At 43.7% G+C, this 22967-nt stretch overlaps 1 long non-coding RNA gene across 2 annotated transcripts in view; it reads right to left on the bottom strand.

Moving 5' to 3' along the window:
• Nucleotides 1-19163, bottom strand: part of LOC105486786 (uncharacterized) — a 101732-nt gene extending 82569 nt beyond the window's left edge. Inside the window, exons 1-2 of one of the 2 annotated variants that reach the window (XR_011613604.1) lie at nucleotides 18787-19163; nucleotides 10717-10997 (exon numbers count right to left, since the gene is read on the bottom strand). This is a non-coding gene — a long non-coding RNA (uncharacterized lncRNA). The remainder of the gene's footprint in view (nucleotides 1-10716; nucleotides 10998-18786) is intronic. The other variant, XR_011613605.1, reaches the window with a different exon arrangement.
• Nucleotides 19164-22967: the final 3804 nt, after the last annotated feature.

Genomic DNA, 22967 nt, shown 5'->3' with positions numbered 1-22967 from the left:
GATTACCCAAGTCTCCAGATATTCCCAAATGTCTCCTGGGGGACAAAGTCACCCCTGTTTGAGAACCATTGCCCTAAGTTATTATACTAACTAAAGCTGATATAACTCCATCGTCATGGGACCTTCTGAATAGACAACCCCTGTTTTATATACTCCCACAGATAATTATAAAACTGCTTCCAAGTAGAAGTATGTGGAAAATAAAAATAAAATTTAAAAAATACAGTAAGGCAACTGTAGTTAACAATAATATAATGTATATTTCAAAATAACTAGAAGAGAGGTTTCTGATTGTTCTCATCACAAAGAAATTAGAAATGCATGAAGTGACAGATATGATAATTACCCTGATTTGATCATTACACAAGGTATGCATGTAATAAAACATCATATTGTACCCATAAATATGTACAATTATTACGTGTCAATTTTCAAAATAAAACAACACAAAAAGAAGTATTTGTGTAATGAGATATATCCACTGAAGTTCAATTTTAGGAGACATAAGTCATCACATCCTATTTTTTAGCAGAGAGTATTTAATTGGTGGGCTGAGTGCTTACAAAATCTTTGGAAGAGTGGGAGGAGCAGATTGTAGGTTAGACTTCCAGTTACTCTCAGCAATACCATGGGCCTGTTCCTCAAGGACAACCACCAACCATGGGACCATCATGGAGACAGAGAATCGAGAAGCTCTGGGAACACACCACCTTTTCCATGATCCAAAGATCAATAAGGAAACCATTATCATCTCAACTATCGGTCTAAACCACAGCACACCAGACAGATACACAAGAGCAAAATAATGAGTGACCTTCCCTCCACTGATCTCTTGACACTACAAGACTTGACTGCTGGAAAGGAACCACAGAACAACCCCACATCTCCAGGTCTGCTTGCCAGAAATGCACAGGAATGCAGAAAGCACAAAGTGGAAAAATCAGAAGGAAGGCCTGTGCTACAGAGACACTTTCCAATGACGTCTCAGAAGAAAGAAAGAAATCCATAAATCCCAGTCCCACGGGAGTCGTCTGCTGAAAAGCCTCTTGAGGAGCACTGGGCAGGCCTGTCCACCAACGCCCCCTCAGCATGTGGCAGCGGGACTTGCGCTCACCAGGATGCCAGGGCAAGCCTTTCTGAGAAAAGCGTGCTTAGATGAGATCTGATGGCTGAGGAGGAGTTATCTAGGCAGATCCTAGAAGTCTTCTAGAAAAGGCAATAATGGTGAGATACTAAAGAGCCACGGCCCAGTGCAAACCGATGAGGAACACAGTGTGTATGGCTGGTGCAGAGAGGTAGTCACGGTTTAGACAGTGCATGAAGGGAACCTGGTATGGTCTGCATAGCAGTCCCTGCAGGTGCCCTGCCCAAGCCCCTCAGTGTTGCCCTTGCACACCAAAGGCTGCTTCCTGTGTACTCTGGAATGCACTGACCACAAGCCCGCAGGGTAAGCCAGGCGTCCTGGCGATCTGATGCTTCCGGACGCAGCCCTTACCCAGCCACAGACAGGGATTGGGAGCACTAGGACCTTAGCTTCTTGGCCTCTTCCTTGCGAGCTCGCCACCATCTCCCATAGTTTCCTAGAGGAACTGTGCTCCAGTTGCCAGTGTAACTGGCTTCCCTTCCCTGTCGCACTGCCCCATCCCCCGAGGATGTTTATCCAGATCATCACTCGAATCTTTGTCTCAGGATCTGATTCTGGGGAAACCCAAACTAAAATACCCTGAAATAGAAGTTGTCTTCTTAGCCCTACCTACTCAAGGGTTATAAGTCAACGTGAGGCAGATGTGGGGAAGCGTCTGAGGGAGTCCAGCCATGACTGGCTTTTGTAGTCAAGACTCTGGTGCTGTCCAAAGGACTCCAAGAATAATACCCAACACAGCTGACAGCAGAGGTGCCTAACTTTACAGGTCTGGCTCTGGTGAGAACTGTAGACAGACAATGCTGCATTTTTTCACGTCTACTCTTAGACAAAACATTTGCTAACTTAGCAGGGGCCTCAGACTTTGAGCAAGTCATGGGACTTTTGGAAGAGCCTTCAGAGCTTGGAAGCATCCTCAGCCCACCTCCCAACTACTGCATGCATCCAATTAACCTGCTCTGACTTGGACATTTCCAATATTCTTCACAAATATTAAACATTCCTCTTTAAGTGCATCAAGAGTTCACCTACTCACAAGTGTCATCAGTAAATTCTGGTGGCTTAGTTTAGGTAACTGGCAGAGTGGCTCTGAGGAAGTGCATGGCCATTTTTTTTAGGGCTGCTTACAATGTAAATCCCATTCCCTCTGCAGTAGGGAAAACAGCACTGGACTGAGTCTGTAAAGCAATAGCCACTTGGTCTACATGACTTCATTCTGCAGTGCTATAAAGGAAAACCCCAAACTTTCTACTCCAAAACAATCTTCTAATAAAAACGGCACCAATATAATAATCGGAAAGCAAGAGTTAATTCATATATGTGAAGTTCTAGAAAAGGCAAAACAATAGTCCCAGAAAATGGGTCAGTGTTTACCAGGTGCTGGAGTTGCAAGGACAGGTTGAATACATAGCAGCCTGGAGAGTTTTTGGAGTAACAGAAATGTCCTATGTCTTGATTGTGAAGATGGTTACATGACTGTGTACATTTGCCAGACTAATCAAGCTATCCAACAAAGGTCTACAGATTCTATTCTATGTAAATTATACCTCAATAAAGCTAATTGAACTACTTTTATAATTTATGAAAAACCATTCAGTAGTTGTCCCAATGATATGTTTTTATCTGTTGATATATAGTAATATATGTTACCTATTCAATAGATTGTCTGTAGTTAATAATAGTACTATAAATATAAGATAAGTCACTTTTGTTAAGTGTAATCTTTATTCTCTGGAAATTTTAAAAACTACCTGATTGAAATTCTCCATCCTCTAAGAGAATGAAAGGAGACAATAAAGATCACTGGTTTTGGAATCAAACAGATATGGGTTCAAATATTGCCTCTGTTGTTTTTCTAGCTGTATGACTTTGGGAATTTTACTTAATATTTGGTCAACCTCAATGACCACAGCTAGCTGCAAGGGAATCTGGAAAATGTCCTATTTGTTCTATGCAACCATCTCTCCAGCTATAAATTTCTATAGAAGAAAAAGCAAGCAGATTTGGGTGAGGAAATGGGGTGCAGCTAGCCATATCCATCACAGGGTGCATTTCCTTTAACACACATTGGCCTTTGGGAATAACCCCACCAAAAGCAAATCTGTTTCTTTAAAAAAAAAAAAAAAAAAAAAAAAAAAAAAAAACCTGTCCTTCTACTCCACCACTCACACCAAACACAAGAGCCCCATTGACTCATGAGCATCGGAAAGCATGATCCCTCTGTGCCCACACAGGGAACCTCTCTGAGGAAGGCTTTCTCCCAAGTCACCCATGTTAGAGTGGGATCCGCCTCCCGTGTTAGCAGCCAGCAGCCACGGTGCAGTTCCTAGCCCAGAGACCACCATTTTGGACAATCTTTCCCTTTGTTCTATTTGATTTCTCTCCTCAACCAGATGCAACAATGCCCATCTATGCTCAGCTCACAAGCAACCACCAATATGGTCACCCTTGTCAACCTAAGTCCCTTGGAAATACAGTGGGTACCTGTGCCATGTCTACTAGTGAAATCAGAAAATGAGGCAAAAGAGAGGAAAAGATTATTTCAACATGAAAGAACAACATATTACATTTCCTATGTCATCAACCCAGACAGTGGCTTTAAAATCAGAACAGCACTGGGGGTGACTCCAGCCCCTTGCCATTTTGTGGGGTCCCCAGGGAAGATGGAAGGACAGACAGTAGTAACACAAGAGGCAAAGCATTAAATATGAGGATCTCGCATCCTTTCGGTGCCAGCAATAGCCATGTTTGCTCACGGCTAACCAGTCAGGGAAGGAGGATGATTTATTATAAGCTGTTGCAGAATATATTATGCAGGGTAGAGGCATGGAAAGGTCTTTGATATGTATCTGAAAGAGCTTCAAACCCATAAAAGAGATAAATTTTGTATGAAGAGTGTCACTGAGAGGCCGGGAAGAATCTCCAACACATCTTCATATCACAGGGAATAATGAAGGGCTGCTCTAAGCACACAATCCGGGCATTAATTTCACTTAAAGAGGCCGTCATTAGCATATCGATGCACACAACTTCACACTATAAGCCGTCTGTGCAATCGGGAAACACAGCTAAAGACTTCACGGTCAAGGCCTTGATCCATGGTCAAGGCCTGGAATGTGTGTTTTCTCAATTGTTTCGCCTTGAAATGCTGACCCGATGTCTGGTTCCTTTCTTCTAATCCTCCAAAACCACAATTTAAGAGCAATAAACTGTCTTCCTTTTCTTTTCCCTTAACTCCCAGCTCCTGTGTAATTCCCAGCTTCTGATCAAAGCCTCCTGGAATACAAGCTCCCCTGGCCTGTGGGCTTGTTCAAGGGCCTGTTCTCTGAGGGGGCTACCAGCATGGCCCTGGCTCCCCACGGCCTGTCTCCTTCAACCCGGCCTCCCCGGTCTGTCCAGGCTTTAGAGAAAGCAGGTAAGAGCTCTTCTGAAGCGGCTCATAGCACCCTGGCACACAACCAGTTACTAGGCAGACAACATAATATTTGTCGAGAACGCCTCTTGTTCTTGAATTATGGTTTCCTGCTCCAAGCTGCTGCTGTTTGAATTGGGCTGCACCTAATTATGGTTTTATTTGCTTTAATAAAGAGATATCCAAGTGTGCGGAGAGTTGCACACAAAACAATAATAACAATAATAATAGTAAAGTGTCTCTCTAAACATCTGCAATTAAGGCATTTGTTGTTAATTGCATTAATTAACCTCCCCCATGAAGCAGCTGGTGAGGTTTCCACAACAAGGAAAAGAGAAAGCCAATTCCCAGAAGTATTGGGTTGGCAGCTTCTGGAGAGCCCATCCCCTGGGTTACCGGCTCCCTGTGCTTTCGGATGGAGGTACATTCCCACTGAGCTGCCCGTCACCCTGGGACCAGGGACCAAAGCGCCCTTCAGCTGGAGCATCATGGCCAAGCTCTTGCAGGCCACTGAAGCCCGATGGGATGGCCAGAGCTTACAGAGAGCCAGTCCTAGTGAAATACCAATCATCGCAACATTAATAATAATAAGAATGACACTGATTCAGCCCAGTTCTCAAGTCTCCAAAGCAGGATGACCCAATAGAGCAGCCCCTCCCACTATGGTCCAAGGGGTAGTGTCCTGCCCTCTGCAAGACAAAACAGGAAAATTTGGTGGAATCTTGATCCTAAACATGATTGCCCCTTCCGCAGTGGACTAATGTGATTTTACCGTTTTGCAGAGACACATAAATATTATCCTATTCTCACAAGTCCTGGAGACCCTAGGGGCATGTGACTGTCCCATTCTGCAAACAAGAATAACAGCATAACCAGGAGGCATTCACCCTTAATAGCCAGGCTCCAGGTCTCCTGCCCCTGCTCTGTAAGCCACAGAGCATATGACCACTGTCCAAATTTTTTTAAAAACTGAGGTGACATGAGTGAGCCTTTGTTTCTCGCCCAAGGAACTAGATGTCCCAGATTTATCAAAATATTTTCAAAAATCTGAACCACAGCTATTACAGTAATTCTCCAATTTTGGTACCTTGGCTAACATTAATTGCCTTCCATTAAAAAATTAGGAATATGTAAAGAATGAAATTTCATGTATTCAGTCAGCAAACAGTTGTGTGTCTAATATGTGTCAGACATTTCACTAGGTGTTGAAGATCCAACAAAGGCAAAGGAAAAAAATACTGTCATGAAGCTTCCACAAGGAAGAGGACATTAATCAAAGATGCTCACAGTGAAATGTAAAAGTGTGACCATGCTAAGTATCTGAAAGGAGAGGCATGTGGCGTCATAAGACACATAACATGAGGGAGGCATTTGCAGGACAAGTTGTGCATATGGGGAGGCCTGGGCAGACAAGGAGAGAGGCAAGGGCTTCCTGAAGAGGGAAGAGCATGGGCAGAGGTCAGCGGTGAGAGGAACCAAGCCATGATGGGCTGGTGAGGTTGGAGAACAGAGAGTGGTGGGGTCAGGGGATAGAGAGAGGGGCCTGAAGAAGTGGGCAGGGGCCTGACCCAGAAGATCCTTGCAATCCCTGCAAAGACAGAAGATACTGGAAATCCACTGGCCGGTGTACGCAGGGGAGCATCAGAACCAGGCTAGTGTTTTGAGAACAGAACTCTGGCTGCTGGGTGGAGAATGCATGTTGGGAGGGCGTCAAGAGGGTGGGAGACCCAGCTAGATATGAACCCTGACTATGGCGGTGGAGAGAAGCAGAAGTCGGCATCAAGACAAAATTGTGAGAAGCAAAATCAATACAATTTGGCAGTGGAGGAGGGGCCAGTGATGCCCCCTGGGTTAATGGTAATGCCACTCCCTGTGCTGGGGGAATCGTAGAGGAGGATGCTGTGGTTTGAACATGGTTTGTTTCCACCAAATCTCCTGTTGAAGTCGATTCCAGTGTGTCAGTGCTGGGAAGTGGGGACTAGTGGGAGGTGTTGGGGTCATGGGGTAGATCCCCCATGAATAGAGCAATGCCCTCCCATGGGAGTGAGTGAGTTCTCACTCTATTAGTTCCAGCAAGAGTTGCTTGTTAAAAAGAGCCTGGCATCTCCCCACTCTCTTTTGCTTCCTCTCTTACCAGTGATCTCTGCGAGTCGGGGTTCCCCTTTCACTGTGAGTGGAAGCAGCCTGAAGCCCTCACCAGATGCAGAGACGCAATCATGAACTCTTCAACCATCAGAATCGTGAGCCAAACAAACCTTTTTTTCTTTATTAAATTACCCAGCTTCAGATATTCCATTCTAGCAACACAAAATGTACTAAGACAGAGAACAAGTGTGAAGAGGAAAGATTGAGTCAGGTTTTGGACATGAACATGTTAGGTGCTTCTGGACCATCCAAGAAGGAGCGCTGAGCTGGAATACAGGCCTAGAGCTGCAGGAGAGATGCCAGGCAGCATGCAGATGTGAGGGTTGTGGGTAGGGGGCAGGAAATGGAAACCACAGAAGAGGATGAGATCAATGTCTGTGAAAATATGGAGTCAGAAAAAAAGTGTGGAATTGCTGAGCCCTAAGCAATTCCAATACTTAATTTCAGACGAGGAAATGGCAAAGGAGACTTCAATGAGAGAAAGAATGTGGCCAGAAGGCTGTGAGGAAAGCCCAGGGAGCGTCACACCCTGCAAGTCAGGCAAGGGAGTGTGTCCGGAGGAAAGGAGCTTGAGGTGCCACCGAGAGCTAAGGAGAGTGACGACTAGAAAATATCCCTTGATTTGGTGACACAGAAGGAATTGGTAACCTCAGTGAAGATGCCAGGATGGGTAGGGAATGGGCCAGATGGGAGCAGGGAGAGGCTGGAGGGAAGAAACGGGGACAGTGCTGTCAAAAAGTCTGATTGGAAATGAGGAGGAGCAACTCGGGGCAGTAGCTGAATAGGCCTGAGGTAAGGGCAGATTGGGCTTGATTTTGTAATAGAAGAGATTAGCAGATGTATTAAAAGCCAATGGGGGAAACTTGCCCAATGCTACATGTGAGAATTATGCATTTCACTGTAAATTTTTACTTAACAGAAAAGAAACAAAAATGAATCTTGAAATCTGGTCAGTGGTGTGCAGGCTGAAGTGTTTAGGAAGTGAGTATAAAATGTCTGCAACTTGCTTTGAAATGCATTTTTTTAAAGTCTTGGCGGGTGGTTAGAAGAATGGACAGAAGAGCAGATGTGTGATCCGGCACATACAGCAAATGCCAATCGTGGCATCTGGGTGGTAAGTGTGTGATGTTCTCTGTACAATTCTTTCAACTTTTGCAACATTGGTGAAAAAGAAAACAAGAAGGGTCCAGTTGACAGAAAAAGACTATTCAAAAGCAAAAAGAAAACAGATGTGGTAAGTTTCCCAAGGAGCTGGAAGGAGATGGGGTTGATGAAGACATCTGGCTGAGATAGGAAGGTGAGGAGCTTCACAGAAACAAAAGAAAAAGGAAAATGATAGCAACTCTCCCTACTCAGCCAAAAAGAAAAATGACAGCAACTCTCCCTACTCAGCCATGATTAATCAAGCGGTAATCCACAATGGCCCTCCCCTGGCATCACTAACAGGCTTTTTTTTTTTTTTTTTTTTTTACATTGATAATGAATTTGCAAAAATCCCCATGATTTAAGGTCAACCCTACAAGGTGATTCCAAACACACTGCTAACCAGGCTAAAGTCCTTTGAACTTCCCATCAGATGCTCTGTCAGCCTGATGACTCCCACCACCCATGTCTTGAGAAAAGACAAGTGAAATGAGTCCCTGCCACATCCAAGCCACTGCGAGTTCTATCGTCTCTTGAGCCTCAACAAGCACAAGCATTGGGATCCACAGACTTGAGCTCGAGAGTCCCAGCTGGATCCTTCACTAGCTCAGGGACCTCAGTCTCCTCCCCTGTAAAATGGGGGCAAGAACCACTCCTGCCTCTCCCAATCACTGAAAGGGTTTCATTAATGAGGTCCTGCACACATAAAACCTCTAGGCCCTGGCCGGGCGCGGTGGCTCAAGCCTGTAATCCCAGCACTTTGGGAGGCCGAGACGGGTGGATCACGAGGTCAGGAGATCGAGACCATCCTGGCTAACACGGTGAAACCCCGTCTCTACTAAAAAATACAAAAAACTAGCCAGGCGCAGTGGCGGGCGCCTGTAGTCCCAGGTACTCGGGAGGCTGAGGCAGGAGAATGGCGTGAACCCGGGAGGCGGAGCTTGCAGTGAGCTGAGATCCGGCCACTGCACTCCAGCCTGGGTGGCAGAGCGAGACTCCGTCTCAAAAAAAAAAAAAAAAAAAACCTCTAGGCCCACACTGGGTCCATAGTAACCAGAAAACACAGATTGTCATTTTCCAAAAATACGAAGCTTAAGTGCAATTCATGCACAAGGATGCACTGTTGTCACTCAGAAGACACTTTATAATGTCGAGAGAGCGGCGGTGCTCATCTTTTGAAATCTCTTTTGCTCTCTACTCACATCTCAAGCTGCATAAAAAGTGTCCTTTCTGGTGTCCCTGGTGCCTTAGGTCATGTTGCTCGTCCACATAAAAGCCCATTCGAGAATCATTATCACCCAAGCGGCTTCCAGATTGGCGGCTCATCACTTCTGAACGGTCCCAAGGCGGCCACGGAGAAGTGCCCCAAAGCCTTGTTTGTTTCCTTGGGCCAAAGGTCCACCTGTGGTAATTAGCAAGATTGGTCCTGGACCAGACCGAGTTGGTAGGGCTACAAGACCAAACGATGCCCTTCAAAATGCTGCATGGGAAAAGTGTCTCTGATTATCTGCTCCCAGATCTGAAAAGATACCTTCCGTGAGCTCAGTGGAAAACTCCAATTCATTAACCGATTTCAACAGAAAAGACAATCTCAAAAGGCTTGTTGACAACCACTGTAGCCATGGTGTAACCTTATCCTTATCTTTCATTATTCTGCTTTTATTAGGAAAAGAAAAAAAGGCATTTGTTTTCATGGACATAACCTCACAGAAAGCTTTCACACACAAGATGCACAAGATGAAAAAAATACACTTATTGGAGGGACGCTCGATATACTTGAAAGTGCTAGGAACATCTTCATTCTCTCTGTAGAAGTCACATTTCCTTTAGGATTGTGTAGCCTCACATATAAAAATATTGTTAATTCAATTCATATGAACCCTTACAATATCCCACTGAAGTAGACTTTGTAACCGACTGCAGCTCAGCCCTGCCTTCAGTATAGACAAGACTCACCCACAGTAGCAGAACTTTCTCCAAACAGAAATATGTGGCAGACAATGTTAATGGGTCCAAGCAACAACACATAGAATGGACAGGCAGTGGGTAAGGGGGTTACCTGCACCTGCCGTCAGCCTCTCACCTGTATCCCAGCTGACCAGGCACCTAGGAACATAGTTGCCCATGTTTATTATGCCTGTTTCATTTGCTTGCACAATGGTTAGGGATTTTCGATTTTTTAGTTAGCTGTTTATATTTTTAAATCCTGACATTTCTAATTAAAAAACAAAACAAAACAAAACAAAACAAAAAAAAAAAAAACCCTGGATTTCCAGCTTTCTCATGAAATACCAGGAACTCTGACAAAATGGAGTCCCAGAGGTAGCACTAAGGGAAGACATAGGAAGCCCTAGACCTTCCAGTGCCCTTCAGCACCCCAAATTCACCCTCCAAATAAACAGAAAATCTCGGTCTGCAACCTCCTCTTCCAGAGACATCCCTGGCCACACTCACACAGATGCCATCATGGGCCCCTCCCAAGTAAAAATCATGGGGCCCCAACCCCTGCCAAGCTTGCAGGAGGAGAGGAGCTGCTGCCTCATTTGGACAAGGCCAGTGACCTCTGTTCCACCTGAGTCACCACCGGACCCTTGCACTGCCCACCTGACCCCTGGGAGGAATCACTTTTGAGACCTGGACCGCGGTGAATGGACGAACTGGAAAAGGACATTGTTTTTAAATGGCAATTAACTCAAGATGCAGGCAACCCTTATTATTTGTGGATTCCATATTTGCAAATTCAGCTACTCGATAAAATTTATTTGTTATCCCAAAATCAATATTCCCAGCAATTTCCTGGTCACTCAAAGACACCGGCAGAGTGGAGAGAAATTTGAGTCACCCAGTGCTGAGGAAGAACACAATGACATCCTACCTTCTGGTTCCAGTTCTCATACTGCAAATAAGCATTCTTTTTGTGGTCTATTTAGTGCCATGATTTTCACATTTTTGTGGGGTTTCTTTGGTAATTTCACATTTATAATGGCCCCAGGCATCGTGTTGCAGTGCTGGCTAGAGTTCCCAGGCGCAAGAGGCTGTGAGGTGCCTTACGGAGGAAATTCATGTGCTAGAAAAGCTTCCTTCAGGCCTGAGTTACAGCGTTGCTGGTCCTGAGTTCAGTGCTAATGGGTTCGCACTATACCTCAAACAAGGCATCTGTCAACAGAAACATACATAGAACGAGGTTATGTACTGATCAGTTGACAAAACATGACCAGAGGCTAGCAGGAATCTAACTCTATGCTTCTCCTAGGAGCAACGATTCAGCGTCTACTAGTTCAGTGTTCATGGCAGCTTTATAGAACACAACTACCATGAGTGATGAGACTTTAAGTCACTGCTGCCACAGGGGGCCACCAAGAAAGGGTTTACAACAGGAGTGATTTCCCTATGTGGTTTCAGGGATGCCAAGTTGCAGGAATGATTCAAAGAAAGGGTTAAGAGGAATGAACTGTTTCTTCTGACTCTGGGTGCAGAAGGGAGCAGAAGTACCCCCTGGTCCCAGGCTTGGGGTCAACTTTGAGGCTGCCCTGCCCTTTGACTAGGGCCCCTTTTTCCCCCATTCTACCTGTGCCAGGCCCTGTTTTACTGTGTCTGGAACCCCATGCAGAGCCCACTTCCCTGCGACTGGTGTTCCCTCCTTCCATGGATGGAGTCTGAAGAACCAGGTCTTTGCACCTACAGGGAGCCCCCAGATCAGAGCCGCCGGGGAAGATCTCAGTGTCTGCAGGAGGGAGAGGTGCAGGAGCGAATAGATTGCTTTTTATGTCTTCAGGTTTTTTGAGCTTTCTCAAAAAAGACACTAACTCTACATATAAAATGCATTATCTCCGTATACCTGCTAGCAAATAGCCTTACTTAAACAAATCAACCTATCCAGGGCTGGAGTATACAGCTGCCCAGGCTGGGCACTGCACAACCCCAGGGAGGAAGAATGCCAATTCACACATCAGAGTCTACGTGCAGCACAGAGCCCTGACAGAGTGGGACATACTGTGAAGCTACATCTTCCACTGCATAATGTTCTCCTTTGGGAACATGAATCTAAGTATCTGCCTTCCCCACCCAAGTCAATGGGAAGTGGTTTCATTGGCCACCAGATTTCACAGAAAATAAAATGGGAGTGTTTTCCCTTTCCTCCAGAAAGACTTTTTATCGCCAAGTCACCATCTTACTCCAGTGTTTCTGGAACTCGCTACTCTTTTTGTTGGTTTCTAAGCAGCAGCTGGAGACCTCCCTGGGTCAACCAGCAGCTGGATGCAAACCCAACTCAGGTTAGAGCTTAACTCCAGCAAGCACAGCGCTGCCTCCTACCAGCCCCCACATAGCATTTGCCTCCCAAACTACAGTGAAGCAGGATCCCATAGGCCTCCCTGTAACAATCTCTCCATGGAAAGGAAGGGAGGAAGGAAAGGAGGGAGGGAGGGAGGGAGGAATCTGCTCTAAAGCTGTTCTTGACCATTTTTTGAGTGACTTCACATTATTTTAAGCTTTATGCAGAAAGTACAATTTTATTAATATTTGTATCTTGCTATTTCACATTCACTGCAATTCAATGTGTAAAAGCTGCCACGGTGACACTAAGTGGTAAAGAGTTAGTGGTCTTCCCATCCACTAAGTGCATGGAACCAGAACAGAACAGGGCCCTGATTCCCACTGCCCAAGGCCAAGTTTCCATCCTCCTATGGACTTCTCTTCCCTGTTTTTCTCGTCATTAAAAGAGAGAGTGACCATGCCTACTTCAGAGGAAGGTTATAGAGATTAAACGACATTATTCAACCTGTCTCAAGGGGCCATTGGGGAAAGTTTTTGATCTATAATAATTGCGTTTCAGTAACCTCACAAGCTAAGAAAACCATCAATGTGGACAGATGAATCCTGAATTCACAAACAGCACCTTCCAGGTAGCAGGAAGACAGGTGAAAGCTAGCTTCCCTCCAGGAACTCTTTGCTCATCCCACCTCTTTAAGTAAATGCTTGGGCCAGGCGTAGTGGCTCAGGCCTATAATCCTAACACTTTGGGAGACCAAGGCGGAAGGATCTCCTGAGGTTAGGAGTTCGAGACCAGCCTGGGCAACATAGTGAGACACCTGTCTTTACAAAATATTTTTTTAATTAACCGGGCAACTCAGGAGGCTGAGGCCGGAGGATCGCTTGAGCCCAGGCATTCGAGGCTGCAGTAAGCTATGATGGCACCACTGCACTCCAACCTGGAAAAATGCCTGAGCTATCTCGGTTATTAACCACCAACCAAAAGCTGAAATCAAATAGGTTTTTGGTTCTATTTCTTTATTTCCCTCCAAAATGTGATGGAGCTTTTTCCCTGGGGTGCTGGAAGAAGCAAGGGCAGAGAGATAATAGCAACTGAAAGTGGAGATGCTGAAAAGCATGCTTGGCGTGGATGGAAATTTGGCCTCGGGCAGTGGGAATCAGGGCCCTGTTCTATTCCGGTTCCATGCACTTAGTGGATGGCAAGACCATTAACTCTTTTACCACTTAGTGTCCCTGTGGCAACTTTTACACATTGAATTGCAGCGAATATGAAATAGCAAGATACAAATATTCATAAAATTGTACTTTCTTCATAAAACTTAAAATAATATGAAATCACTCCAAAAAATTGTCGAGAACAGCTTTGGGGCAGATTGCATTTTCTCTTTCTTCCCTTTCTTCTGTTAATTTTGCATGTTAATTTTCTTCTTAACTGTTTACGATGTTCTATGATTTGATGACACAATTTTCAAGAGAAACAAGAGGCTAGGAAATGTTTCCTGGTGTGGCCACCAGCTACGAAGACAGCTGGTGCCACAAGAGCATGTGTAGGGTAAGTTCATGTGCCCGAGGGTTGACCTGCTGGAGCAGGCAGCCATGCACCCATGCCAGACTCAAGGAGGGCATCACACATGGAGGGGGCAGCACAGGCCAGGATGTAAAGCTGGGAAAGTGCAGGACTTGCCTGGGGGCATCCAGCTGGAGTGGCTGTTTGAAAATTGCTTATGCTATCGGACGGAGAGGTCACGCACATGGAACAAGAGAGGATCATGGGTCATAAACTGGGAGCCAGAGCACCAGAGCCCATGGAGGGAGGAGCACAACACCCAGGCCCCTTGCCACGTTCATTCCAGTGAGGTAAAGTCCCTCTGGAATGGCTTGTGCACCCGGCTTGTGGACAGGAGTGGGATGGCGTGGCTGAGACAGAGACAGGAGGGAAGCAAGGGGAATGGGAAGATGTCAGCCTCGGAGGCCATTCCCAAAGGAAGGAGAGCAGGATGAAAAAAAAAACCCAAATCCATGTAATGCCCTAAAGTGCACTGGGGCCAGCTAAGGCAATGCAGATTGAGGAAGAGGCTCTAAGTCAGTAAGACCAGCACCCAAGATTCCTCTAAAGAAAGGCACTAAAACTCATCAGCGTTTGAAAAGATATTTGACTGCACTCGTACTTTAACATGTCCCATAACGCGCCCTGAGATACCATTTTTCACTTATCCAGTTGACAAATAACATAACACTCAATGACTCCAGTGCTGGTAGAGGTGAAGCGAATCACACAAGTGTACAAACTGGCAAGGCTTCCACAGACGGCGACTTGCAGTTCTTTTCAAAAAACACTCTGAGGCCGGGCGCGGTGGCTCAAGCCTGTAATCCCAGCACTTTGGGAGGCCGAGACGGATGGATCACGAGGTCAGGAGATCGAGACCATCCTGGCTAACACGGTGAAACCCCGTCTCTACTAAAAATACAAAAAAAAAAAAAAAAAAACTAGCCGGGCGAGGTGGCGGCGCCTGTAGTCCTAGCTACTCGGGAGGCTGAGGCAGGAGAATGGCGTGAACCCGGGAGGCGGAGCTTGCAGTGAGCTGAGATCCGGCCACTGCACTTCAGCCTGGGCGACAGAGCGAGACTCCGTCTCAAAAAAAAAAAAAAAAACAAACAAACAAAAACAAACAAAAAAAAAAACACTCTGAGCCAGGAATTCCACTACCAGGACTATATCCTACATGTGACCCCACACACGCACATAATGACAGTTGTACAAGGCTACTCATTGTGGCACTGCTGTCATAGAAAAGATTGGAACCAACCAAGGTGTCCTTCAGGTGGGGACTAGTTAAATAAATAACAGCTCGTCCACATGACGGAATGCCAAACAAAGGGAATGAAGAAATCTGATTCTTCGTAATGACATCATCTCCCATTATTTAATGAGAAAAGGGGGCAGACTATGTATATCAGGTACAATTATTGGTGGTTTTTGAAGGGAAAACAAGAAAGAGAAAGAAAGGTTTTTGTTGTTGTTGTTTTGTTTTGTTTTTTGTTTTTTTGCTTATGCATGAACTGTCTCTGGAAGGATGCAGAAGACACCGATTACTTTGGTTGGCTCTGTGGAGGAGAATGATGTGGCTGGAAGACAGAAGGATGAGGAAAATGAGATCTAACACCTTTCTGTTCTTGAATTTTGAACCAGATTAAAGTTTTCTCTATTTTCTAAATAAACATAAAAACAAAAACCCCAGGGCCTGAATACAGCTTTAGGTGAAAACAATGCTCCCACTTCCCACTCCTCACCCATATCCAGCCTCCTCTCTCCCTCTCGGCCACGCCATCCCACACTTCCCACCCCTCACCCACACCCAGCCTCCTACCTCCCTCTCAGCCACGCCATCCCACACTTCCCACCCCTCACCCACACCCAGCCTCCTCTCTCCCTCTCAGCCACGCCATCCCACACTTCCCACCCCTCACCCACACCCAGCCTCCTCTCTCCCTCTCAGCCATGCCATCCCACTCCTGTCCAGCCTTTTCCTTCCGTTCCAAGTTTATGAAACTTCCCTTCACTTCACTCCTTTGGCGGGATGATTTCTAACACCTCAGAGTTTTACAAGCTTTTGCATTTCAGATTTGAGTTTCTGACTTAAATGAAAAGCTAGAAGTGTTTCTTATAGAAAAATTCACATCGATTTACAAAGTATTCTTGTAATGGAAGATAAATGAAAGCCATTTAAATGTCCATCTGTAGGGGAGAAAAATCAAACCAGTCAGGTTATTTCCACGCTGCACAACACCATGCAGCAGTGAAACAGTCAGATCACTGCTGTTTAAAAACCTCAGGCTGGGTGTGTGGCTCACACCTGTAATTCCAGCACTTTGGGAGGCCAAGACGGGAGGATTGCTTGAACCCAGTAGTTCAAGACTAGCCTGAGCATCACAGGGAGACCCTGTCTCTACAAAAAATTAGCCAGGCATGGCAACTTGCACCTGTAGTCCTAGCCACTTTGGAGGCTGAGGTGGGAGGATCCCTTGAGCCCCGGAGTTCAGGGCTTCAGTGAACTGTGCCATTGCACTCCAGCCTGGGCAACAGAAAGTGTCTCAAAATAAATAAATAAAAATAAAAATAAACCTTATACAATATATTTTCAGACTTTATATAGTACATAAAAATATATTATCAATATAAGAGTAAACTTTATATAAACATATTGTATAAAGTATATAATTAAATGTATTATATTTTTATATATTTATATAAAGTTTTAAAATTTTTTACACTTGTAAATATAAAATATACATATATGCCATACAAAATATATTTTATGCTTATGTATAAGTACCTAAGCATATGTGCACATATATGTTTCTACATGTCTACATCTCTGTGTAACATATAGAAACGAATATATAATATACATATATATCATTTGTAAATGCATAGGAAAGGAATGGAAATGTTCTCTCGGGTGTAATAAGATTGGGATGATAAAAGGAAATGCAGGAAAGCTTGAGATTGTTACTGTATAAACCTGCATGAGCTTGTGTGATGTTTTTAAACAATAAAAATTAAACTAACCATCTTCTGGTGCCTGGCATGACAAGTATCTGCCACTAGAGGGCACTGGAGATCGCTAAATATTTCCCAGGATTCTCTTTGAGGGAGGGGCACGGGTGCAGGGGATTTGAAGGAGGTTCATTTACCTCTTCTATAAGGGTCGCTTTTCACGCTCGGGGACTGGGCCCTGAACCTGAACTTTCAGTGAGGGTAAAGCTTGACTGGAAGCCCACAGCCCTTCTCTCTCCACTCCCCTGAATGGACCCCTGCGGCCATCTGGGGTGGGAGTCCTTTATCCAGCCCACCGCATTTTCACCCACCACAGTTTCGCCCACCACAGTTTCGCCCACCAGCTCTGGCCTGCGGGACGCTGCTGCGGTGTGGAAGGTGGAATGCACCTGGCGTCGGGTGCATTTCAGTGAGCTCACCATCACTCCTTATTCCACATGAGTGTTCAACGGAGAGCTCTGAGACATTCGAGGGGGCCGTTTGTGATTGCTCAATTATAGTGAAGACATCTTCGCATTTGGGCAAAGGAAGAGGGAAGCTAGAATTTCTGAAATGCTCAAAATTCAGCCCGAAATGCATGTCGATGAACAACCAGTTGGTAATTACCTACCGTAGACCCTAAATCTCTGACATGTAATCATAGAGCAATGTTGCCTAGTACTTAGTATGAGCGGAATATGCAGGAACGCAGAGTCAGTCAACGTGTGTTGTTGTGTCCAGAAGTTTACTGAGCGTTTTTCACCAGTATGGAAAACCACGGCACCATGACACCAAGCCAGTGGTGTCTGAGTCACTGGTCCTGTGCTCCAGGCTTGGCCTGGCTCTGGGGCTGTGGGGATCACATTCTTACAGGACAAACACCTGGATACTTTATTACGTCTTCTAGAGAACTTGTACCCAAGCATTCACCTATAGAATATGTGGGGGGGGGGGGTGTATGTGTGGGTGTGCGTGTGTCTGTTTACCAAAAGTTACCTTTTTCAACTTCTCTTTTGTTCCTACTTTATATTACAGAAAGAACTTTTTTTAATGATGCGTGTAAGTAGATTATACAGTCTGTGAATTTCATTTCAAGATAGGACAGGAAGCGTTACAAAATATTCGTGGTCTCCAAAGTGATTCTGACACCTCATGATGACTAAGACCTTTGGTTGCCGTTGCCTGAAATAATTTCCTCCCAGAGCAGCAGTTCTTCACCTCGGCTACACATTGAACTATGTGGGAAGCTATTAAAAATACAGATGCCTGAACCCCATAGCCTTCATCATCTTGTGAGCATCTGGGCCAAGTTCAGGGCTGGTGCTCTCGTTCAGATGGATGTAGCTGGTGGTGCAGAGATCCGTGAGCTTGCTTTTAGGTGACTTTCTGCTGTTGTTGGTCTGGGATGCAGTCAGGATACTAGGGCTTGTTTAAGCTCCCCAGTTGACTCTAATGCAGCCAAATGTGAGAACCATTCTCTATTCAATACCTTCAAAAATGGAAAACTAACAACCTCTTACTCAGTGCCACCCCAGGTATGATGTGCAACCAGCAGCATCGGCATACCTGGGAGCTTGTTAGAAATTCAGAATTGGGGACCTATCCCAGACCAGCTAAATCCAAATCTTGGGAAGTGGGGCCCAGGTACCTATATTCCACTCCATGCCTCCACAACATTGGCTTACTTTTAATTTAGCTTTAAATTGCAATTTTAAAATGGAATTAACCAGAAGGCAAGGGTATAGGGGAAATTTTTTTTTAAACACTTCTCATGTAAACTCAAGTCTTTTATTCCTTTTTCGGGGTTAAAACAGGCTCTTCCGTTTACAAGATTATTCGTGAGTTTCAAAAATTCCCACCCTTCCTCCATGCTTTTGTAATTCCTACATTCCCGCATTTAAACTTGGTGGCCACAATCAAACAGAAATCATGAGGGCCCTTTCCTCTTGCATCTGTAGTGGCAACCTTTGCAGCAGAGAGTAACTGCTCCAGATCTGTTAAATAAATGCAAGTATCTGTATTTCTAAATCGCCTCCCAGGAATACTTTTGCATACTGGAGTTTTTACTTTGGCATGCCCTAATCCTTACACGAGCACGAATTCCTCTAAATCCCAGCCTGAATTTGTTTAACTTACCAGAGAAGCCTTGCCCATTGAAGACTGGTTCTTCAGCCACTGCTTTTCATTCTCATACCAAACAAGTGCATTTTTAAGAACTTGCAAGAGTCTTGCCACTCTTCAACAGAGAAAGTCATCTCCAAATTAATCCACAGTCAGGAGCACTTCATGCTGCTTTTATATATCATTAAAGTCCTGTAAAAGCAAGCTCACAGATCTCTGCACCACCAGCTAAATCTATCTGAACGAGAGCACCAGCCCTGAACTTGGCCCAGATGCTCACAAGATGATGAAGGGCACCCCCTCCTCCAGCCTGTTCTTGTCCACTCTCCCAGGGAGGCTCAGTCTTTTGGCACAAAAGCAGTGGTGGCCATTCATTCCTTGCCCTAGTGAAGCCAACTTCCTCCACATTCATTCTGCCCATCAGCATCTGATGCCCCCACAATGGCAAACACTGCAGGGGGCCAAAGTCTGACTCCACAAGGAGGCAGAATGCCAGGTCTTCTGCAGTGGTGCCCTCAAATGGCCATCTCTCACTGCCCAGGGTTAGCCTACATTGAGATCAATGATTAGCAGGTAACTTGTGAAGCCTACCCCTAAAAGTCCCATTGCTCCATCTTAGCTCATTTGGGAAAACAGTTTTTCCAACACTTTTTACATAAACTCAAATGTTACATTCTTTCTTTGGATTTCACAAATAGGACTAATAATTGATCCACTCATGTAAATATGAATACAGTGAATTGCACATAGTAGGCACTAGATTATTTGTTAAAATGTTGAATTAGGCCAGACACAGTGGCTCACACCTGTAATCCCAGCACTTTGGGAGGCCAAGGAGGGCAGATCACTTGAAGTCAGGAGTTCAAAACCAGTCTAGCCAACATGGCGAAACACTGTCTCTACTAAAAATACAAAAAAACCAAACAAACAAAAAACAAAACAAAAAAAAACTAGCCAGGTGTGGTGGTGGTACACATCTGTAATTCCAGCTACTAGAGAGGCTGAGGCACAAGAATTGCTTGAACCCAGGAGGCAGAGGTTGCAGTTGCAGTGAGCCGAGATCGCACCACTGCACTCCAGCCTGGGTGACGGACTGAGACTCTGTCTCAAAAAAGAAAAAATGTTGAATTAATACATGTATGTGAATATGCTATATATATGTGTACATATGCATCTATCTATAGCTGTATCTCCATCTATATGTTCATGGATCTGTGTATCTGTATATCTACAGATAGACTGCCCCACCTGACCCAACAAGCAGTCCAATAAATGAGCCCTTATTCCGTGCTGCCAACCAGACATCACAGTATTCCTGACATGAGTCCTCACACAAAGCCAAGAAATAGGTATTATTCCTGAGGCCTCATAAAGCCATTTGAGAAATGTGTAGCAGAGAATCAAAGCCATGTATAGCAAAAAAAAAAAAAAAAAGGTACTGGTGCAAAGATTTCCAGAAGTACTGGAAGAGCCATGGACCACCTGAGAACTATTGATATTGATTTCACAAGCTCAGATGCAAGGGAGATAAATTACCTGGTGTAGGGGAAGATTAGACCTTGGCCACCTGGATTGAGTTTCCAGTTTGCCAGGCCCTCAACAAGTTCTTCCTTTTGTGCACCTGTTTCCTGGTAAACTCCCTGCAGCAGAGAAGCTGGTGGGGACTGGAAGAAACTGTGAAAAACAGGGACAATGAAAACAGTCCTTTGTATGACACATTTAGCCCTTGTCAAGAAATACAAACGGGGAACCTAGCTTAGGAAAAGCAAGTTGTCTTCATTCATTTCCTAAAGGAAGTGGCCCTTGCCTATGACTGCTATGAGTCGGTTTCCAAAGAGCTCAATATTAGGCTCTGATTGCTCCCTAGTAGAAATGGCTGCTTTCATTTATTCTTGCCCATCTGGCACAAAAGCAGTACGCAGAGCTCTAAAGAGGTACACAGAGGTGGCACGGTAAACATCGGCCTCCATTTCATTTCAGTGGGGGTGGGTCATGGATCTGCGGGAACAAATGCTGAATCCTTGCTCCAGGTGCGTGAAAGGCCACATCCAATTTTGCCTCCCGTTTCTTCCCCAGTATCCAGTGTGCCTGTCCCCACAATAGATGCTCAATAAACACTTGAGTGAATAATTAAATTATTAACATATAATCATGAATGTTGTTACCAAATATTAAAGATCTTTTATAGACCAAACTCAGGGCGAATTGATTTACATATCACTGTTTCATTTACTCCTCCTGATATCTGAAAGAGGTGGAGGAACCATTAGCAAACCCACATGGTAGATAAGGACATTGAGAACTCAGAGGTGTAGAGATTGGCACAGGATTGCACAGCCTGTCCTCAGCGCCAAAATCCATACAGAGACGGTCTGACTCCAAAGCTTGTTTTAGGGAAGATTTTGTCATGTAAGTTTGTAATGTATTATGTAGTTTTTGTAAAATTGTAATTTATATGATTTTTCTCTATTTGTAATTTTAAATTTTTTAATTAGGTGGTTGTAATTTTACATGATTATAATTTATTACAATTGACATTTTATGTAATGGTGTAAATTTTAATGTAATTTGGAAGATGGCCCTTTTTAGGTAATGAAGTTGCACATGTATACATTTCACAAAATATTTAAGTGAGAAATAATGCCAATCTTTTAGACTCTCAGAAAATGGAAGAAGGTATATTCTTCAACTCATTTTTGAGACTAACATAGACTTGAAACCTTAATTCATAGTAGAAGGGAGATGAAAGATGAATATTATGTATGACTGCAGATGCAAAAAATCTAAACAACAGCAGTCTGAATCCAGAGATATGAAATAGGAGGATACTTCATTACTAAATTTAGTTTATCTCAAAGACACAAAGCTGGCTTAATGTTAAAAAAATCAATCAGTGTAATTCATCACACTGAGAATATAAAGCAAAAACGTGATTGTTTCACAGATGCAAAAAAGCAATTATAAGGCATAACACTCATTTATTATTTAAAATAAACACTATCAACAAACTAGAAAGAAGGGAACTTATTAATGTGATATTGTTTACCTACAATAAATCTTCAGCAAACATCAAACTTAATAATGAAATATTAAATACTTTCCTCTGGAAATCATGATAAGGACAAAGATGCCCATAATAACTACTTCCCTTCAACATTTAGAGTAGAAGTTTCAGCCAATAGAGTAAGACAAGAAAAATATACTAAAAAGCATAAAGATTTAAAAAGGAAAGAGCAAAACTATTGTTATTTTGAAGATAATGATTGACTACATAGAAAACAGAATAAGATATTAGAAATTATGAGTTTTACAAGGCTACTCAATATACAACAATCAACTACATTTCTCTGTTAGTAACAAACAGCTAGAATATTAATTTAAAAGAAAAATATATCATTTACATTTGTGTTGAAAGGAATATCAAGTACCTAGGAATAAATCTAACAAAACATTTCAAGACCTGTATGCAGAAAACTGTAAATTTTTCTTAAGGAAGACCTAAATAAAAGAGAAACAACACCGTATTCATGCACTGAAAGATTCAATGTCATAAAAATACCAATCCTACATGAACTTGGTGTATAGATTTACTGTAGTCCCAACTGAAATCCCAACAAGCAGATTCTAAAATGTATATGGAAATGAAAAGACCAAAAGTAGTTAAGCTATTCCTGAAAAACAAAGAAGAGAGTGGATTTCCTCTGCCCGGTATCAAGACTTAAAATAACACTACATTAATTAAAGCAGCCTAGTATTTGTTCAAGGACAGATAATAGACTAATGGAATAGGGTAGAGTGTTCTTAAAGAGACCCAGATGTATATGGACACTTGATTCATGACAAACATAAAATTGAAGGAGGATAGAGAGAAAACTATTTTAAAAATGGATGTGGCTGGGACAATTGAGTATCCACAAGGAAAACATGAAATGAGGCCCCTACCGCAAACCATATACAAAATTCAATTCCAGGCACAGTATATGTGAAAAGCAAGTTGAAAAAATCAAGAAAAAAAAAAGCTTTTAGAAGGTTAAACAAAACTGATAAATTTGAGTACATTAAATATAAGAATTTTGTTCATCAAAAGACAGCATTAAGAGAGCGAGAAGGCAAGCCACAGAGTGGAAGAAAATAGTAGGGGCACATAAAACTGACAGAGAGCTCAAACTACATAAAGAATGTCTATAAATCAGTAA

Source organism: Macaca nemestrina, chromosome 15 (assembly GCF_043159975.1).
Source record: "Macaca nemestrina isolate mMacNem1 chromosome 15, mMacNem.hap1, whole genome shotgun sequence".
Lineage (NCBI taxonomy): Eukaryota > Metazoa > Chordata > Mammalia > Primates > Cercopithecidae > Macaca > Macaca nemestrina.
This window is presented reverse-complemented; position numbering and strand designations above follow the sequence as displayed.